Source organism: Prenolepis imparis, unplaced genomic scaffold (genome assembly GCF_030444845.1).
Source record: "Prenolepis imparis isolate NDT839.2.m4 unplaced genomic scaffold, iyPreImpa1.0 SCAF_1, whole genome shotgun sequence".
Taxonomy (NCBI): domain Eukaryota; kingdom Metazoa; phylum Arthropoda; class Insecta; order Hymenoptera; family Formicidae; genus Prenolepis; species Prenolepis imparis.
Genome location: NW_028141159.1, coordinates 21,799,774 through 21,807,482, shown reverse-complemented (window position 1 = coordinate 21,807,482; position 7,709 = coordinate 21,799,774).

Below are 7,709 nucleotides of genomic sequence, written 5' to 3'. Positions count from 1 at the left end.
AAGCAGTGGTATCAACGCAGAGTACTTATGCATAATCATAAATGTACATACATATTCATATATATGCATAATCATAAATGTACATACATATTCATATATATGCATAATCATAAATGTACATACATATTCATATATATGCATAATCATAAATGTACATACATATTCATATATATGCATAATCATAAATGTACATACATATTCATAATATGCATAATCATAAATGTACATACATATTCATATATATGCATAAACATAAATGTACATACATATTCATATATATGCATAAACATAAATGTACATACATATTCATATATATGCATAAACATAAATGTACATACATATTCATATATATGCATAATCATAAATGTACATACATATTCATATATATGCATAATCATAAATGTACATACATATTCATATATATGCATAAACATAAATGTACATACATATTCATATATATGCATAAACATAAATGTACATACATATTCATATATATGCATAAACATAAATGTACATACATATTCATATATATGCATAAACATAAATGTACATACATATTCATATATATGCATAAACATAAATGTACATACATATTCATATATATGCATAAACATAAATGTACATACATATTCATATATATGCATAAACATAAATGTACATACATATTCATATATATGCATAAACATAAATGTACATACATATTCATATATATGCATAAACATAAATGTACATACATATTCATATATATGCATAAACATAAATGTACATACATATTCATATATATGCATAATCATAAATGTACATACATATTCATATATATGCATAATCATAAATGTACATACATATTCATATATATGCATAATCATAAATGTACATACATATTCATATATATGCATAATCATAAATGTACATACATATTCATATATATGCATAATCATAAATGTACATACATATTCATATATATGCATAATCATAAATGTACATACATATTCATATATATGCATAATCATAAATGTACATACATATTCATATATATGCATAAACATAAATGTACATACATATTCATATATATGCATAAACATAAATGTACATACATATTCATATATATGCATAAACATAAATGTACATACATATTCATATATATGCATAATCATAAATGTACATACATATTCATATATATGCATAATCATAAATGTACATACATATTCATATATATGCATAATCATAAATGTACATACATATTCATATATATGCATAATCATAAATGTACATACATATTCATATATATGCATAATCATAAATGTACATACATATTCATATATATGCATAAACATAAATGTACATACATATTCATATATATGCATAAACATAAATGTACATACATATTCATATATATGCATAAACATAAATGTACATACATATTCATATATATGCATAATCATAAATGTACATACATATTCATATATATGCATAAACATAAATGTACATACATATTCATATATATGCATAATCATAAATGTACATACATATTCATATATATGCATAAACATAAATGTACATACATATTCATATATATGCATAAACATAAATGTACATACATATTCATATATATGCATAAACATAAATGTACATACATATTCATATATATGCATAATCATAAATGTACATACATATTCATGTATATGCATAAACATAAATGTACATACATATTCATGTATATGCATAAACATAAATGTACATACATATTCATGTATATGCATAAACATAAATGTACATACATATTCATGTATATGCATAAACATAAATGTACATACATATTCATGTATATGCATAAACATAAATGTACATACATATTCATGTATATGCATAAACATAAATGTACATACATATTCATGTATATGCATAAACATAAATGTACATACATATTCATGTATATGCATAAACATAAATGTACATACATATTCATGTATATGCATAAACATAAATGTACATACATATTCATGTATATGCATAAACATAAATGTACATACATATTCATGTATATGCATAAACATAAATGTACATACATATTCATGTATATGCATAAACATAAATGTACATACATATTCATGTATATGCATAAACATAAATGTACATACATATTCATGTATATGCATAAACATAAATGTACATACATATTCATGTATATGCATAAACATAAATGTACATACATATTCATGTATATGCATAAACATAAATGTACATACATATTCATGTATATGCATAAACATAAATGTACATACATATTCATGTATATGCATAAACATAAATGTACATACATATTCATGTATATGCATAAACATAAATGTACATACATATTCATGTATATGCATAAACATAAATGTACATACATATTCATGTATATGCATAAACATAAATGTACATACATATTCATGTATATGCATAAACATAAATGTACATACATATTCATGTATATGCATAAACATAAATGTACATACATATTCATGTATATGCATAAACATAAATGTACATACATATTCATGTATATGCATAAACATAAATGTACATACATATTCATGTATATGCATAAACATAAATGTACATACATATTCATGTATATGCATAAACATAAATGTACATACATATTCATGTATATGCATAAACATAAATGTACATACATATTCATGTATATGCATAAACATAAATGTACATACATATTCATGTATATGCATAAACATAAATGTACATACATATTCATGTATATGCATAAACATAAATGTACATACATATTCATGTATATGCATAAACATAAATGTACATACATATTCATGTATATGCATAAACATAAATGTACATACATATTCATGTATATGCATAAACATAAATGTACATACATATTCATGTATATGCATAAACATAAATGTACATACATATTCATATATATGCATAATCATAAATGTACATACATATTCATATATATGCATAATCATAAATGTACATACATATTCATATATATGCATAATCATAAATGTACATACATATTCATATATATGCATAATCATAAATGTACATACATATTCATATATATGCATAATCATAAATGTACATACATATTCATATATATGCATAATCATAAATGTACATACATATTCATATATATGCATAATCATAAATGTACATACATATTCATATATATGCATAATCATAAATGTACATACATATTCATATATATGCATAATCATAAATGTACATACATATTCATATATATGCATAATCATAAATGTACATACATATTCATATATATGCATAATCATAAATGTACATACATATTCATATATATGCATAATCATAAATGTACATACATATTCATATATATGCATAATCATAAATGTACATACATATTCATATATATGCATAATCATAAATGTACATACATATTCATATATATGCATAATCATAAATGTACATACATATTCATATATATGCATAATCATAAATGTACATACATATTCATATATATGCATAATCATAAATGTACATACATATTCATATATATGCATAATCATAAATGTACATACATATTCATATATATGCATAATCATAAATGTACATACATATTCATATATATGCATAATCATAAATGTACATACATATTCATATATATGCATAATCATAAATGTACATACATATTCATATATATGCATAATCATAAATGTACATACATATTCATATATATGCATAATCATAAATGTACATACATATTCATATATATGCATAATCATAAATGTACATACATATTCATATATATGCATAATCATAAATGTACATACATATTCATATATATGCATAATCATAAATGTACATACATATTCATATATATGCATAATCATAAATGTACATACATATTCATATATATGCATAATCATAAATGTACATACATATTCATATATATGCATAATCATAAATGTACATACATATTCATATATATGCATAATCATAAATGTACATACATATTCATATATATGCATAATCATAAATGTACATACATATTCATATATATGCATAATCATAAATGTACATACATATTCATATATATGCATAAACATAAATGTACATACATATTCATATATATGCATAAACATAAATGTACATACATATTCATATATATGCATAAACATAAATGTACATACATATTCATATATATGCATAAACATAAATGTACATACATATTCATATATATGCATAAACATAAATGTACATACATATTCATATATATGCATAAACATAAATGTACATACATATTCATATATATGCATAAACATAAATGTACATACATATTCATATATATGCATAAACATAAATGTACATACATATTCATATATATGCATAATCATAAATGTACATACATATTCATATATATGCATAAACATAAATGTACATACATATTCATATATATGCATAATCATAAATGTACATACATATTCATATATATGCATAATCATAAATGTACATACATATTCATATATATGCATAATCATAAATGTACATACATATTCATATATATGCATAAACATAAATGTACATACATATTCATATATATGCATAAACATAAATGTACATACATATTCATATATATGCATAAACATAAATGTACATACATATTCATATATATGCATAAACATAAATGTACATACATATTCATATATATGCATAAACATAAATGTACATACATATTCATATATATGCATAAACATAAATGTACATACATATTCATATATATGCATAAACATAAATGTACATACATATTCATATATATGCATAAACATAAATGTACATACATATTCATATATATGCATAATCATAAATGTACATACATATTCATATATATGCATAATCATAAATGTACATACATATTCATATATATGCATAATCATAAATGTACATACATATTCATATATATGCATAATCATAAATGTACATACATATTCATATATATGCATAATCATAAATGTACATACATATTCATATATATGCATAAACATAAATGTACATACATATTCATATATATGCATAAACTTAAATGTACATACATATTCATATATATGCATAAACATAAATGTACATACATATTCATATATATGCATAAACATAAATGTACATACATATTCATATATATGCATAAACATAAATGTACATACATATTCATATATATGCATAAACATAAATGTACATACATATTCATATATATGCATAATCATAAATGTACATACATATTCATATATATGCATAAACATAAATGTACATACATATTCATATATATGCATAATCATAAATGTACATACATATTCATATATATGCATAATCATAAATGTACATACATATTCATATATATGCATAATCATAAATGTACATACATATTCATATATATGCATAATCATAAATGTACATACATATTCATATATATGCATAATCATAAATGTACATACATATTCATATATATGCATAATCATAAATGTACATACATATTCATATATATGCATAAACATAAATGTACATACATATTCATATATATGCATAAACATAAATGTACATACATATTCATATATATGCATAAACATAAATGTACATACATATTCATATATATATATAAACATAAATGTACATACATATTCATATATATGCATAAACATAAATGTACATACATATTCATATATATGCATAATCATAAATGTACATACATATTCATATATATGCATAATCATAAATGTACATACATATTCATATATATGCATAATCATAAATGTACATACATATTCATATATATGCATAAACATAAATGTACATACATATTCATATATATGCATAAACATAAATGTACATACATATTCATATATATGCATAATCATAAATGTACATACATATTCATATATATGCATAAACATAAATGTACATACATATTCATATATATGCATAAACATAAATGTACATACATATTCATGTATATGCATAAACATAAATGTACATACATATTCATGTATATGCATAAACATAAATGTACATACATATTCATGTATATGCATAAACATAAATGTACATACATATTCATGTATATGCATAAACATAAATGTACATACATATTCATGTATATGCATAAACATAAATGTACATACATATTCATGTATATGCATAAACATAAATGTACATACATATTCATGTATATGCATAAACATAAATGTACATACATATTCATGTATATGCATAAACATAAATGTACATACATATTCATGTATATGCATAAACATAAATGTACATACATATTCATGTATATGCATAAACATAAATGTACATACATATTCATGTATATGCATAAACATAAATGTACATACATATTCATGTATATGCATAAACATAAATGTACATACATATTCATGTATATGCATAAACATAAATGTACATACATATTCATGTATATGCATAAACATAAATGTACATACATATTCATGTATATGCATAAACATAAATGTACATACATATTCATGTATATGCATAAACATAAATGTACATACATATTCATGTATATGCATAAACATAAATGTACATACATATTCATATATATGCATAATCATAAATGTACATACATATTCATATATATGCATAATCATAAATGTACATACATATTCATATATATGCATAATCATAAATGTACATACATATTCATATATATGCATAATCATAAATGTACATACATATTCATATATATGCATAATCATAAATGTACATACATATTCATATATATGCATAATCATAAATGTACATACATATTCATATATATGCATAAACATAAATGTACATACATATTCATATATATGCATAAACATAAATGTACATACATATTCATATATATGCATAAACATAAATGTACATACATATTCATATATATGCATAAACATAAATGTACATACATATTCATATATATGCATAAACATAAATGTACATACATATTCATATATATGCATAAACATAAATGTACATACATATTCATATATATGCATAAACATAAATGTACATACATATTCATATATATGCATAAACATAAATGTACATACATATTCATATATATGCATAAACATAAATGTACATACATATTCATATATATGCATAAACATAAATGTACATACATATTCATATATATGCATAAACATAAATGTACATACATATTCATATATATGCATAAACATAAATGTACATACATATTCATATATATGCATAAACATAAATGTACATACATATTCATATATATGCATAAACATAAATGTACATACATATTCATATATATGCATAAACATAAATGTACATACATATTCATATATATGCATAAACATAAATGTACATACATATTCATATATATGCATAAACATAAATGTACATACATATTCATATATATGCATAAACATAAATGTACATACATATTCATATATATGCATAAACATAAATGTACATACATATTCATATATATGCATAATCATAAATGTACATACATATTCATATATATGCATAATCATAAATGTACATACATATTCATATATATGCATAATCATAAATGTACATACATATTCATATATATGCATAATCATAAATGTACATACATATTCATATATATGCATAATCATAAATGTACATACATATTCATATATATGCATAATCATAAA